Source organism: Engystomops pustulosus, chromosome 8 (genome assembly GCF_040894005.1).
Source record: "Engystomops pustulosus chromosome 8, aEngPut4.maternal, whole genome shotgun sequence".
NCBI classification, from domain to species: Eukaryota; Metazoa; Chordata; class Amphibia; order Anura; family Leptodactylidae; genus Engystomops; species Engystomops pustulosus.
Genome location: NC_092418.1, coordinates 16,551,979 through 16,565,823, shown reverse-complemented (window position 1 = coordinate 16,565,823; position 13,845 = coordinate 16,551,979).

Genomic DNA, 13,845 nt, shown 5'->3' with positions numbered 1-13,845 from the left:
CCTAATGGGAGTCGTCTCTCCGCGTTCACACGGATCAGCAATTTACTTCTTCGCTTTCATTAATTTCCTGAGTGAGATCCGGGATCGGCCGCACATTCCCAGGGAGAAGAAAGACCAGAAGATCATAATGTCAGCGTCTCAGTGTAGTGCAGGTGCGAGCTGCCGCCATATAGTGCTAATACTGCCGTATGGTGCTAATATGTCATATAGTACTAATACCGTCATATAGTGTTAATACCGCCATATAGTACTAATACCGTCATATAGTGTTAATACCGCCATATAGTACTAATACCGCCATATAGTGCTAATACCGTCATATAGTGCTAATACCGTCACATAGTGTTAATACCACTATATAGTACTAATACCGTCATATAGTGTTAATACCGCCATATAGTACTAATACCGTCATATAGTGTTAATACCGCCATATAGTACTAATACCGTCATATAGTGTTAATACCGCCATATAGTGCTAATATCGTCATATAGTGCTAATACTGCCATATAATGCTAATACCGCCATATAGTGCTAATACCTTCATATAGTGCTAATACCGTCATATAGTGTTAATACTGTCATATAGTACTAATACCGCCATATAGTGCTAATACCGTCATATAGTGCTAATACCGTCATATAGTGCTAATACCGCCATATAGTGCTAATACCGTCATATAGTGCTAATACCGCCATATAGTGCTAATACCGTCATATAGTGCTAATACCGCCATATAGTGCTAATACCGTCATATAGTGCTAATATCGTCATATAGTGCTAATACCACCATATAGTGCTAATACCTTCATATAGTGCTAATACCGTCATATAGTGCTAATACCACCATATAGTGCTAATACCTTCATATAGTGCTAATACCGTCATATAGTGCTAATACCGCCATATAGTGCTAATACCGTCATATAGTGCTAATACCGTCATATAGTGCTAATACCGCCATATAGTGCTAATACCGTCATATAGTGCTAATACCGTCATATAGTGCTAATATCGTCATATAGAGCTATTACAGCCATATAGTGCTAATACCACCATATAGTGCTAATACCGTCATATAGTGCTAATATCGTTATATAGAGCTATTACAGCCATATAGTGCTAATACCACCATATAGTGCTAATATTGTCATATTACCGCCATATAGTGCTAATACAGTCATATAGTTCTAATACCGTAATTTAGTGCTAATACAGTCATATAGTGCTAATATCGTCATATAGTGCTAATACCACCATATAGTGCTAATACCTTCATATAGTGCTAATACCGTCATATAGAGCTAATACCGTCATATAGTGCTAATGCCCCCATATAGTCCTATTACCGCCATATAGTGCTAATACTGCTAAAAAGTACTAATACAGTCATATAGTGCTAATACCGTCATATAGTGCTAATACCGCCATATAGAGCTAATACCGTCATATAGAGCTAATGCCACCATATAGTAGTAATACCTACCGTCCTATAGAGCGTGCTGCCGCCATATAGTGCTAATGCCGCCATATAGTGCAGTGGCGGGAATAGTCCTGCGCCTCTTTTCAGCAATATACAGCTGCAAAAACCCTTAATGTGACTTTAATAGGTGGTGAACACAGGATGTGATGGAAGAAACCCCCACTATATGTCCCTATATGAGAGACCCCCCTGTACACTACGCACCCCCCTCATTCCTATAGAATATACTGGGGTCACCAGTCCTGTACTACATCTACACAATAACCAAAATGTCATTTATTTGCTGCCCCTGCCGGGTTTCCTGTGTGACTTCTATGGAAACCGGTACCGGATGTAATACCGCCATATAGTGCTAATACCTGGACCTGGCCTGGACACAACTGTTATATAGTGCTCAGGACTGCTGGGAATGTCAGTATTATAGGGTCCCTGTAGCTGTCAGTGTTATGGGGTCTGTGGCTGTCAGTATTATGGGGTCCCTGTGGCTGTCAGTATTATGGGGTCCCTGTGGCTGTCAGTATTATGGGGTCCCTGTGGCTGTCAGTATTATGGGGTCCCTGTAGCTGTCAGTGTTATGGGTCCCTGTGGCTGTCAGTGTTATGGGGTCCCTGTGGCTGTCAGTGTTATGGGGTCCCTGTGGCTGTCAGTGTTATGGGGTCCCTGTGGCTGTCAGTGTTATGGGGTCCCTGTGGCTGTCAGTGTTATGGGGTCCCTGTGGCTGTCAGTGTTATGGGGTTCCTGTGGCTGTCAGTATTATGGGGTCCCTGTGGCTGTCAGTATTATGGGGTCCCTGTGGCTGTCAGTGTTATGGGGTCCCTGTGGCTGTCAGTGTTATGGGGTCCCTGTGGCTGTCAGTGTTATGGGGTCCCTGTGGCTGTCAGTGTTATGGGGTCCCTGTGGCTGTCAGTGTTATGGGGTCCCTGTGGCTGTCAGTGTTATGGGGTCCCTGTGGCTGTCAGTATTATGGGGTCCCTGTGGCTGTCAGTGTTATGGGGTCCCTGTAGCTGTCAGTGTTATGGGGTCCCTGTAGCTGTCAGTGTTATGGGGTCCCTGTAGCTGTCAGTGTTATGGGGTCCCTGTGGCTGTCAGTATTATGGGGTCCCTGTGGCTGTCAGTATTATGGGGTCCCTGTGGCTGTCAGTGTTATGGGGTCCCTGTAGCTGTCAGTGTTATGGGGTCCCTGTAGCTGTCAGTGTTATGGGGTCCCTGTAGCTGTCAGTGTTATGGGGTCCCTGTAGCTGTCAGTGTTATGGGGTCCCTGTGGCTGTCAGTGTTATGGGGTCCCTGTGGCTGTCAGTGTTATGGGGTCCCTGTGGCTGTCAGTGTTATGGGGTTCCTGTGGCTGTCAGTATTATGGGGTCCCTGTGGCTGTCAGTATTATGGGGTCCCTGTAGCTGTCAGTGTTATGGGGTCCCTTAGCTGTCAGTGTTATGGGTCCCGGTAGCGTCAGGTTTGGGTCCCCCCCCCCAGTTGGGGTCCCTTAGCTGTCAGTGTGTCCCTGGTCAGTGTTATGGGGTCCCTGTGGCTGTCAGTGTTGATATGGGTCCCTGTGGCTGTCAGTGATATGGGGTCCTGTGCTGTCAGTTTATGGGGTCCCTGTAGCTGTCAGTGTTATGGGGTCCCTGTAGCTGTCAGTGTTATGGGGTCCCTGTAGCTGTCAGTGTTATGGGGTCCCTGTGGCTGTCAGTATTATGGGGTCCCTGTGGCTGTCAGTATTATGGGGTCCCTGTGGCTGTCAGTGTTATGGGGTCCCTGTAGCTGTCAGTGTTATGGGGTCCCTGTAGCTGTCAGTGTTATGGGGTCCCTGTAGCTGTCAGTGTTATGGGGTCCCTGTAGCTGTCAGTGTTATGGGGTCCCTGTGGCTGTCAGTATTATGGGGTCCCTGTAGCTGTCAGTGTTATGGGGTCCCTGTAGCTGTCAGTGTTATGGGGTCCCTGTGGCTGTCAGTGTTATGGGGTCCCTGTAGCTGTCAGTGTTATGGGGTCTCTGTGGCTGTCAGTGTTATGGGGTCCCTGTGGCTGTCAGTGTTATGGGGTCCCTGTAGCTATCAGTGTTATGGGGTCCCTGTGGCTGTCAGTATTATGGGGGCACTGTAGCTGTCAGTGTTATGGGGTCTCTGTGGCTGTCAGTGTTATGGGGTCCCTGTGGCTGTCAGTGTTATGGGGTCCCTGTGGCTGTCAGTGTTATGGGGTCCCTGTGGCTGTCAGTGTTATGGGGTCCCTGTGGCTGTCAGTGTTATGGGGTCCCTGTAGCTGTCAGTGTTATGGGGTCCCTGTGGCTGTCAGTATTATGGGGTCCCTGTAGCTGTCAGTGTTATGGGGTCCCTGTGGCTGTCAGTGTTATGGGGTCCCTGTGGCTGTCAGTGTTATGGGGTCCCTGTGGCTGTCAGTGTTATGGGGTCCCTGTAGCTGTCAGTGTTATGGGGTCCCTGTGGCTGTCAGTATTATGGGGTCCCTGTGGCTGTCAGTGTTATGGGGTCCCTGTGGCTGTCAGTGTTATGGGGTCCCTGTGGCTGTCAGTGTTATGGGGTCCCTGTAGCTGTCAGTGTTATGGGGTCCCTGTGGCTGTCAGTATTATGGGGTCCCTGTAGCTGTCAGTGTTATGGGGTCCCTGTGGCTGTCAGTATTATGGGGTCCCTGTGGCTGTCAGTATTATGGGGTCCCTGTGGCTGTCAGTGTTATGGGGTCCCTGTGGCTGTCAGTGTTATGGGGTCCCTGTGGCTGTCAGTGTTATGGGGTCCCTGTGGCTGTCAGTGTTATGGGGTCCCTGTAGCTGTCAGTATTATGGGGTCCCTGTAGCTGTCAGTATTATGGGGTCCCTGTGGCTGTCAGTGTTATGGGGTCCCTGTGGCTGTCAGTGTTATGGGGTCCCTGTGGCTGTCAGTGTTATGGGGTCCCTGTGGCTGTCAGTATTATGGGGTCCCTGTGGCTGTCAGTGTTATGGGGTCCCTGTAGCTGTCAGTATTATGGGGTCCCTGTGGCTGTCAGTGTTATGGGGTCCCTGTGGCTGTCAGTGTTATGGGGTCCCTGTAGCTGTCAGTGTTATGGGGTCCCTGTAGCTGTCAGTATTATGGGGTCCCTGTGGCTGTCAGTGTTATGGGGTCCCTGTAGCTGTCAGTATTATGGGGTCCCTGTGGCTGTCAGTGTTATGGGGTCCCTGTGGCTGTCAGTGTTATGGGGTCCCTGTAGCTGTCAGTGTTATGGGGTCCCTGTAGCTGTCAGTGTTATGGGGGCACTGTAGCTGTCAGTGTTATGGGGGCACTGTAGCTGTCAGTATTATGGGGTCCCTGTGGCTGTCAGTATTATGGGGTCCCTGTGGCTGTCAGTGTTATGGGGTCCCTGTGGCTGTCAGTGTTATAGGGTCCCTGTGGCTGTCAGTGTTATGGGGTCCCTGTAGCTGTCAGTGTTATGGGGTCCCTGTGGCTGTCAGTGTTATGGGGTCCCTGTGGCTGTCAGTATTATGGGGTCCCTGTAGCTGTCAGTATTATGGGGTCCCTGTAGCTGTCAGTGTTATGGGGTCCCTGTGGCTGTCAGTATTATGGGGTCCCTGTGGCTGTCAGTATTATGGGGTCCCTGTAGCTGTCAGTGTTATGGGGTCCCTGTGGCTGTCAGTGTTATGGGGTCCCTGTAGCTGTCAGTGTTATGGGGTCCCTGTGGCTGTCAGTGTTATGGGGTCCCTGTGGCTGTCAGTGTTATGGGGTCCCTGTGGCTGTCAGTGTTATGGGGTCCCTGTAGCTGTCAGTGTTATGGGGTCCCTGTAGCTGTCAGTATTATAGGGTCCCTGTGGCTGTCAGTGTTATGGGGTCCCTGTAGCTGTCAGTGTTATGGGGTCCCTGTAGCTGTCAGTGTTATGGGGTCCCTGTGGCTGTCAGTATTATGGGGTCCCTGTAGCTGTCAGTATTATGGGGTCCCTGTGGCTGTCAGTGTTATGGGGTCCCTGTGGCTGTCAGTGTTATGGGGTCCCTGTGGCTGTCAGTATTATGGGGTCCCTGTAGCTGTCAGTATTATGGGGTCCCTGTGGCTGTCAGTATTATGGGGTCCCTGTAGCTGTCAGTGTTATGGGGTCCCTGTGGCTGTCAGTGTTATGGGGTCCCTGTGGCTGTCAGTGTTATGGGGTCCCTGTGGCTGTCAGTATTATGGGGTCCCTGTGGCTGTCAGTGTTATGGGGTCCCTGTGGCTGTCAGTGTTATGGGGTCCCTGTAGCTGTCAGTGTTATGGGTCCCTGTGGCTGTCAGTGTTATGGGGTCCCTGTAGCTGTCAGTGTTATGGGGTCCCTGTGGCTGTCAGTGTTATGGGGTCCTTGTAGCTGTCAGTGTTATGGGGTTCCTGTGGCTGTCAGTGTTATGGGGGCACTGTAGCTGTCAGTGTTATGGGGTCCCTGTAGCTGTCAGTGTTATGGGGTCCCTGTAGCTGTCAGTGTTATGGGGTCCCTGTGGCTGTCAGTGTTATGGGGTCCCTGTAGCTGTCAGTATTATGGGGTCCCTGTGGCTGTCAGTGTTATGGGGTCCCTGTGGCTGTCAGTATTATGGGGTCTGTAGCTGTCAGTGTTATGGGGTCCCTGTGGCTGTCAGTATTATGGGTCCCTGTAGCTGTCAGTGTTATGGGGTCCCTGTGGCTGTCAGTGTTATGGGGTCCCTGTAGCTGTCAGTGTTATGGGGTCCCTGTGGCTGTCAGTGTTATGGGGTCCCTGTGGCTGTCAGTATTATGGGGTCCCTGTGGCTGTCAGTGTTATGGGGTCCCTGTAGCTGTCAGTATTATGGGGTCCCTGTGGCTGTCAGTGTTATGGGGTCCCTGTGGCTGTCAGTGTTATGGGGTCCCTGTAGCTGTCAGTGTTATGGGGGCACTGTAGCTGTCAGTATTATGGGGTCCCTGTGGCTGTCAGTATTATAGGGTCCCTGTAGCTGTCAGTGTTATGGGGTCTGTGGCTGTCAGTATTGTGGGGTCCCTGTGGCTGTCAGTGTTATGGGGTCCCTGTGGCTGTCAGTGTTATGGGGTCCCTGTGGCTGTCAGTGTTATGGGGTCCCTGTGGCTGTCAGTGTTATATGGTCCCTGTAGCTGTCAGTATTATGGGGTCCCTGTGGCTGTCAGTGTTATGGGGTCCCTGTGGCTGTCAGTGTTATATGGTCCCTGTAGCTGTCAGTATTATGGGGTCCCTGTGGCTGTCAGTGTTATGGGGTCCCTGTAGCTGTCAGTGTTATGGGGTCCCTGTGGCTGTCAGTGTTATGGGGTCCCTGTGGCTGTCAGTGTTATGGGGTCCCTGTGGCTGTCAGTATTATGGGGTCCCTGTGGCTGTCAGTGTTATGGGGTCCCTGTGGCTGTCAGTATTATGGGGTCCCTGTGGCTGTCAGTGTTATGGGGTCCCTGTGGCTGTCAGTATTATGGGGTCCCTGTGGTTGTCAGTGTTATGGGGTCCCTGTGGCTGTCAGTGTTATGGGGTCCCTGTAGCTGTCAGTATTATGGGGTCCCTGTAGCTGTCAGTGTTATGGGGTCCCTGTAGCTGTCAGTATTATGGGGTCCCTGTGGCTGTCAGTATTATGGGGTCCCTGTAGCTGGCAGTGTTATAGGGTCCCTGTAGCTGTCAGTATTATGGGGTCCCTGTGGCTGTCAGTGTTATGGGGTCCCTGTGGCTGTCAGTGTTATGGGGTCCCTGTGGCTGTCAGTGTTATGGGGTCCCTGTGGCTGTCAGTATTATGGGGTCCCTGTAGCTGTCAGTGTTATGGGGTCCCTGTAGCTGTCAGTATTATGGGGTCCCTGTGGCTGTCAGTATTATGGGGTCCCTGTGGCTGTCAGTGTTATGGGGTCCCTGTGGCTGTCAGTGTTATGGGGTCCCTGTAGCTGTAAGTGTTATGGGGTCCCTGTGGCTGTCAGTGTTATGGGGTCCCTGTAGCTGTCAGTATTATGGGGTCCCTGTGGCTGTCAGTGTTATGGGGTCCCTGTGGCTGTCAGTGTTATGGGGTCCCTGTAGCTGTCAGTGTTATGGGGTCCCTGTGGCTGTCAGTGTTATGGGGTCCCTGTGGCTGTCAGTGTTATGGGGTCCCTGTGGCTGTCAGTATTATGGGGTCTGTGGCTGTCAGTATTATGGGGTCCCTGTAGCTGTCAGTGTTATGGGGTCCCTGTAGCTGTCAGTATTATGGGGTCCCTGTGGCTGTCAGTGTTATGGGGTCCCTGTGGCTGTCAGTGTTATGGGGTCCCTGTGGCTGTCAGTGTTATGGGGTCCCTGTGGCTGTCAGTATTATGGGGTCCCTGTAGCTGTCAGTGTTATGGGGTCCCTGTGGCTGTCAGTGTTATGGGGTCCCTGTAGCTGTCAGTATTATGGGGGCACTGTAGCTGTCAGTGTTATGGGGTCCCTGTAGCTGTCAGTGTTATGGGGTCCCTGTGGCTGTCAGTGTTATGGGGTCCCTGTAGCTGTCAGTGTTATGGGGTCCCTGTGGCTGTCAGTGTTATGGGGTCCCTGTGGCTGTCAGTATTATGGGGTCCCTGTGGCTGTCAGTGTTATGGGGTCCCTGTGGCTGTCAGTGTTATGGGGTCCCTGTGGCTGTCAGTGTTATGGGGTCCCTGTAGCTGTCAGTGTTATGGGGTCCCTGTAGCTGTCAGTGTTATGGGGTCCCTGTGGCTGTCAGTGTTATGGGGTCCCTGTGGCTGTCAGTGTTATGGGGTCCCTGTGGCTGTCAGTGTTATGGGGTCTGTAGCTGTCAGTGTTATGGGGTCCCTGTAGCTGTCAGTGTTATGGGGTCCCTGTAGCTGTCAGTGTTATGGGGTCCCTGTGGCTGTCAGTGTTATGGGGTCCCTGTGGCTGTCAGTGTTATGGGGTCCCTGTGGCTGTCAGTGTTATGGGGTCCCTGTGGCTGTCAGTGTTATGGGGTCCCTGTGGCTGTCAGTGTTATGGGGTCCCTGTAGCTGTCAGTATTATGGGGTCCCTGTGGCTGTCAGTGTTATGGGGTCCCTGTGGCTGTCAGTGTTATGGGGTCCCTGTAGCTGTCAGTGTTATGGGGTCCCTGTGGCTGTCAGTGTTATGGGGTCCCTGTGGCTGTCAGTGTTATGGGGTCCCTGTGGCTGTCAGTATTATGGGGTCTGTGGCTGTCAGTATTATGGGGTCCCTGTAGCTGTCAGTGTTATGGGGTCCCTGTAGCTGTCAGTATTATGGGGTCCCTGTGGCTGTCAGTGTTATGGGGTCCCTGTGGCTGTCAGTGTTATGGGGTCCCTGTGGCTGTCAGTGTTATGGGGTCCCTGTGGCTGTCAGTATTATGGGGTCCCTGTAGCTGTCAGTGTTATGGGGTCCCTGTGGCTGTCAGTGTTATGGGGTCCCTGTAGCTGTCAGTATTATGGGGGCACTGTAGCTGTCAGTGTTATGGGGTCCCTGTAGCTGTCAGTGTTATGGGGTCCCTGTGGCTGTCAGTGTTATGGGGTCCCTGTAGCTGTCAGTGTTATGGGGTCCCTGTGGCTGTCAGTGTTATGGGGTCCCTGTGGCTGTCAGTATTATGGGGTCCCTGTGGCTGTCAGTGTTATGGGGTCCCTGTGGCTGTCAGTGTTATGGGGTCCCTGTGGCTGTCAGTGTTATGGGGTCCCTGTAGCTGTCAGTGTTATGGGGTCCCTGTAGCTGTCAGTGTTATGGGGTCCCTGTGGCTGTCAGTGTTATGGGGTCCCTGTGGCTGTCAGTGTTATGGGGTCCCTGTGGCTGTCAGTGTTATGGGGTCTGTAGCTGTCAGTGTTATGGGGTCCCTGTAGCTGTCAGTGTTATGGGGTCCCTGTAGCTGTCAGTGTTATGGGGTCCCTGTGGCTGTCAGTGTTATGGGGTCCCTGTGGCTGTCAGTGTTATGGGGTCCCTGTGGCTGTCAGTGTTATGGGGTCCCTGTGGCTGTCAGTGTTATGGGGTCCCTGTGGCTGTCAGTGTTATATGGTCCCTGTAGCTGTCAGTATTATGGGGTCCCTGTGGCTGTCAGTGTTATGGGGTCCCTGTAGCTGTCAGTGTTATGGGGTCCCTGTGGCTGTCAGTGTTATGGGGTCCCTGTGGCTGTCAGTGTTATGGGGTCCCTGTGGCTGTCAGTGTTATGGGGGCACTGTAGCTGTCAGTATTATGGGGTCCCTGTAGCTGTCAGTGTTATGGGGTCCCTATAGCTGGCAGTGTTATGGGTCCCTGTGGCTGTCAGTGTTATGGGGTCCCTGTGGCTGTCAGTATTATGGGGTCCCTGTGGCTGTCAGTGTTATGGGGTCCCTGTAGCTGTCAGTATTATGGGGTCTGTGGCTGTCAGTGTTATGGGGTCCCTGTAGCTGTCAGTATTATGGGGTCCCTGTGGCTGTCAGTATTATAGGGTCCCTGTGGCTGTCAGTATTATGGGGTCCCTGTAGCTGTCAGTGTAATGGGGTCCCTGTGGCTGTCAGTATTATGGGGTCCCTGTGGCTGTCAGTGTTATGGGGTCCCTGTGGCTGTCAGTGTTATGGGGTCCCTGTAGCTGTCAGTGTTATGGGGTCTCTGTGGCTGTCAGTATTATGGGGTCCCTGTGGCTGTCAGTGTTATGGGGTCCCTGTAGCTGTCAGTGTTATGGGGTCCCTGTAGCTGTCAGTATTATGGGGTCCCTGTAGCTGTCAGTGTTATGGGGTCCCTGTAGCTGTCAGTATTATGGGGGCACTGTAGCTGTCAGTATTATGGGGTCCCTGTGGCTGTCAGTATTATGGGGACACTGTAGCTGTCAGTATTATGGGGTCCCTGTGGCTGTCAGTGTTATGGGGTCCCTGTAGCTGTCAGTGTTATGGGGTCCCTGTAGCTGTCAGTGTTATGGGGTCCCTGTGGCTGTCAGTATTATAGGGTCCCTGTAGCTGTCAGTGTTATGGGGTCCCTGTGGCTGTCAGTGTTATGGGGGCTGTGGCTGTCAGTGTTATGGGGTCCCTGTGGCTGCCAGTATTATGGGGTCTGTAGCTGTCAGTGTTATGGGGTCTGTAGCTGTCAGTGTTATGGGGTCCCTGTGGCTGTCAGTATTATGGGAGCACTGTGGCTGTCAGTGTTATGGGGTCCCTGTAGCTGTCAGTGTTATGGGGTCCCTGTGGCTGTCAGTGTTATGGGGTCCCTGTAGCTGTCAGTATTATGGGGTCCCTGTGGCTGTCAGTGTTATGGGGTCCCTGTGGCTGTCAGTGTTATGGGGTCCCTGTAGCTGTCAGTGTTATGGGGTCTCTGTGGCTGTCAGTATTATGGGGTCCCTGTGGCTGTCAGTGTTATGGGGTCCCTGTAGCTGTCAGTGTTATGGGGTCCCTGTAGCTGTCAGTATTATGGGGTCCCTGTAGCTGTCAGTGTTATGGGGTCCCTGTAGCTGTCAGTATTATGGGGGCACTGTAGCTGTCAGTATTATGGGGTCCCTGTGGCTGTCAGTATTATGGGGTCCCTGTGGCTGTCAGTGTTATGGGGTCCCTGTGGCTGTCAGTGTTATGGGGTCCCTGTAGCTGTCAGTGTTATGGGGTCTCTGTGGCTGTCAGTATTATGGGGTCCCTGTGGCTGTCAGTGTTATGGGGTCCCTGTAGCTGTCAGTGTTATGGGGTCCCTGTAGCTGTCAGTATTATGGGGTCCCTGTAGCTGTCAGTGTTATGGGGTCCCTGTAGCTGTCAGTATTATGGGGGCACTGTAGCTGTCAGTATTATGGGGTCCCTGTGGCTGTCAGTATTATGGGGACACTGTAGCTGTCAGTATTATGGGGTCCCTGTGGCTGTCAGTGTTATGGGGTCCCTGTAGCTGTCAGTGTTATGGGGTCCCTGTAGCTGTCAGTGTTATGGGGTCCCTGTGGCTGTCAGTATTATAGGGTCCCTGTAGCTGTCAGTGTTATGGGGTCCCTGTGGCTGTCAGTGTTATGGGGGCTGTGGCTGTCAGTGTTATGGGGTCCCTGTGGCTGCCAGTATTATGGGGTCTGTAGCTGTCAGTGTTATGGGGTCTGTAGCTGTCAGTGTTATGGGGTCCCTGTGGCTGTCAGTATTATGGGAGCACTGTGGCTGTCAGTGTTATGGGGTCCCTGTAGCTGTCAGTGTTATGGGGTCCCTGTAGCTGTCAGTGTTATGGGGTCCCTATAGCTGGCAGTGTTATGGGTCCCTGTGGCTGTCAGTGTTATGGGGTCCCTGTGGCTGTCAGTGTTATGGGGTTCCTGTGGCTGTCAGTATTATGGGGTCCCAGTAGCTGTCAGTGTTATGGGGTCCCTGTGGCTGTCAGTGTTATGGGGTCCCTGTGGCTGTCAGTGTTATGGGGTCCCTGTAGCTGTCAGTATTATGGGGTCCCTGTAGCGGTCAGTGTTATGGGGTCCCTGTAGCTGTCAGTGTTATGGGGTCCCTGTGGCTGTCAGTGTTATGGGGTCCCTGTGGCTGTCAGTGTTATGGGGTCCCTGTAGCTGTCAGTGTTATGGGGTCCCTGTAGCTGTCAGTGTTATGGGGTCCCTGTGGCTGTCAGTATTATGGGGTCCCTGTAGCTGTCAGTGTTATGGGGTCCCTGTGGCTGTCAGTATTATGGGGTCCCTGTGGCTGTCAGTGTTATGGGGTCCCTGTGGCTGTCAGTGTTATGGGGTTCCTGTGGCTGTCAGTATTATGGGGTCCCAGTAGCTGTCAGTGTTATGGGGTCCCTGTGGCTGTCAGTGTTATGGGGTCCCTGTGGCTGTCAGTATTATGGGGTCCCTGTGGCTGTCAGTGTTATGGGGTCCCTGTGGCTGTCAGTGTGATGGGGTTCCTGTGGCTGTCAGTATTATGGGGTCCCAGTAGCTGTCAGTGTTATGGGGTCCCTGTGGCTGTCAGTGTTATGGGGTCCCTGTGGCTGTCAGTGTTATGGGGTCCCTGTAGCTGTCAGTATTATGGGGTCCCTGTAGCGGTCAGTGTTATGGGGTCCCTGTGGCTGTCAGTATTATGGGGTCCCTGTGGCTGTCAGTATTATGGGGTCTGTGGCTGTCAGTGTTATGGGGTCCCTGTGGCTGTCAGTGTTATGGGTCCCTGTGGCTGTCAGTGTTATGGGGTCCCTGTAGCTGTCAGTGTTATGGGGTCCCTGTAGCTGTCAGTGTTATGGGGTCCCTGTGGCTGTCAGTATTATGGGGTCCCTGTAGCTGTCAGTGTTATGGGGTCCCTGTAGCTGTCAGTGTTATGGGGTCCCTGTGGCTGTCAGTGTTATGGGGTCTGTAGCTGTCAGTGTTATGGGGTCCCTGTGGCTGTCAGTGTTATGGGGTCCCTGTAGCTGTCAGTGTTATGGGGTCTCTGTGGCTGTCAGTGTTATGGGGTCCCTGTAGCTTTCAGTGTTATGGGGTCCCTGTAGCTGTCAGTGTTATGGGGTCCCTGTAGCTGTCAGTGTTATGGGGTCCCTGTGGCTGTCAGTGTTATGGGGTCCCTGTGGCTGTCAGTATTATGGGGTCCCTGTGGCTGTCAGTGTTATGGGGTCCCTGTGGCTGTCAGTGTTATGGGGTCCCTGTGGCTGTCAGTATTATGGGGTCCCTGTGGCTGTCAGTATTATGGGGTCCCTGTGGCTGTCAGTGTTATGGGGTCCCTGTGGCTGTCAGTGTTATGGGGTCCCTGTGGCTGTCAGTGTTATGGGGTCCCTGTGGCTGTCAGTGTTATGGTGTCCCTGTAGCTGTCAGTATTATGGGGTCCCTGTAGCTGTCAGTGTTATGGGGTCCCTGTGGCTGTCAGTATTATGGGGTCCCTGTGGCTGTCAGTGTTATGGGGTCCCTGTGGCTGTCAGTATTATGGGGTCCCTGTGGCTGTCAGTGTTATGGGGTCCCTGTAGCTGTCAGTATTATGGGGTCCCTGTGGCTGTCAGTATTATGGGGGCTGTGGCTGTCAGTGTTATGGGGTCCCTGTGGCTGTCAGTGTTATGGGGTCCCTGTGGCTGTCAGTGTTATGGGTCCCTGTGGCTGTCAGTATTATGGGGTCCCTGTGGCTGTCAGTGTTATGGTGTCCCTGTAGCTGTCAGTATTATGGGGTCCCTGTGGCTGTCAGTGTTATGGGGTCCCTTTGGCTGTCAGTGTTATGGGTCCCTGTGGCTGTCAGTATTATGGGGTCCCTGTGGCTGTCAGTATTATGGGGTCCCTGTGGCTGTCAGTATTATGGGGTCCCTGTGGCTGTCAGTATTATGGGGTCCCTGTGGCTGTCAGTGTTATGGGGTCCCTGTGGCTGTCAGTGTTATGGGGTCCCTGTAGCTGTCAGTGTTATGGGGTCCCTGTAGCTGTCAGTGTTATGGGGTCCCTGTAGCTGTCAGTGTTATGGGGTCCCTGTGGCTGTCAGTGTTATGGGGTCCCTGTGGCTGTCAGTGTTATGGGGTCCCTGTGGCTGTCAGTGTTATGGGGTCCCTGTGGCTGTCAGTGTTATGGGGTCCCTGTAGCTGTCATTGTTATGGGGTCCCTGTGGCTGTCAG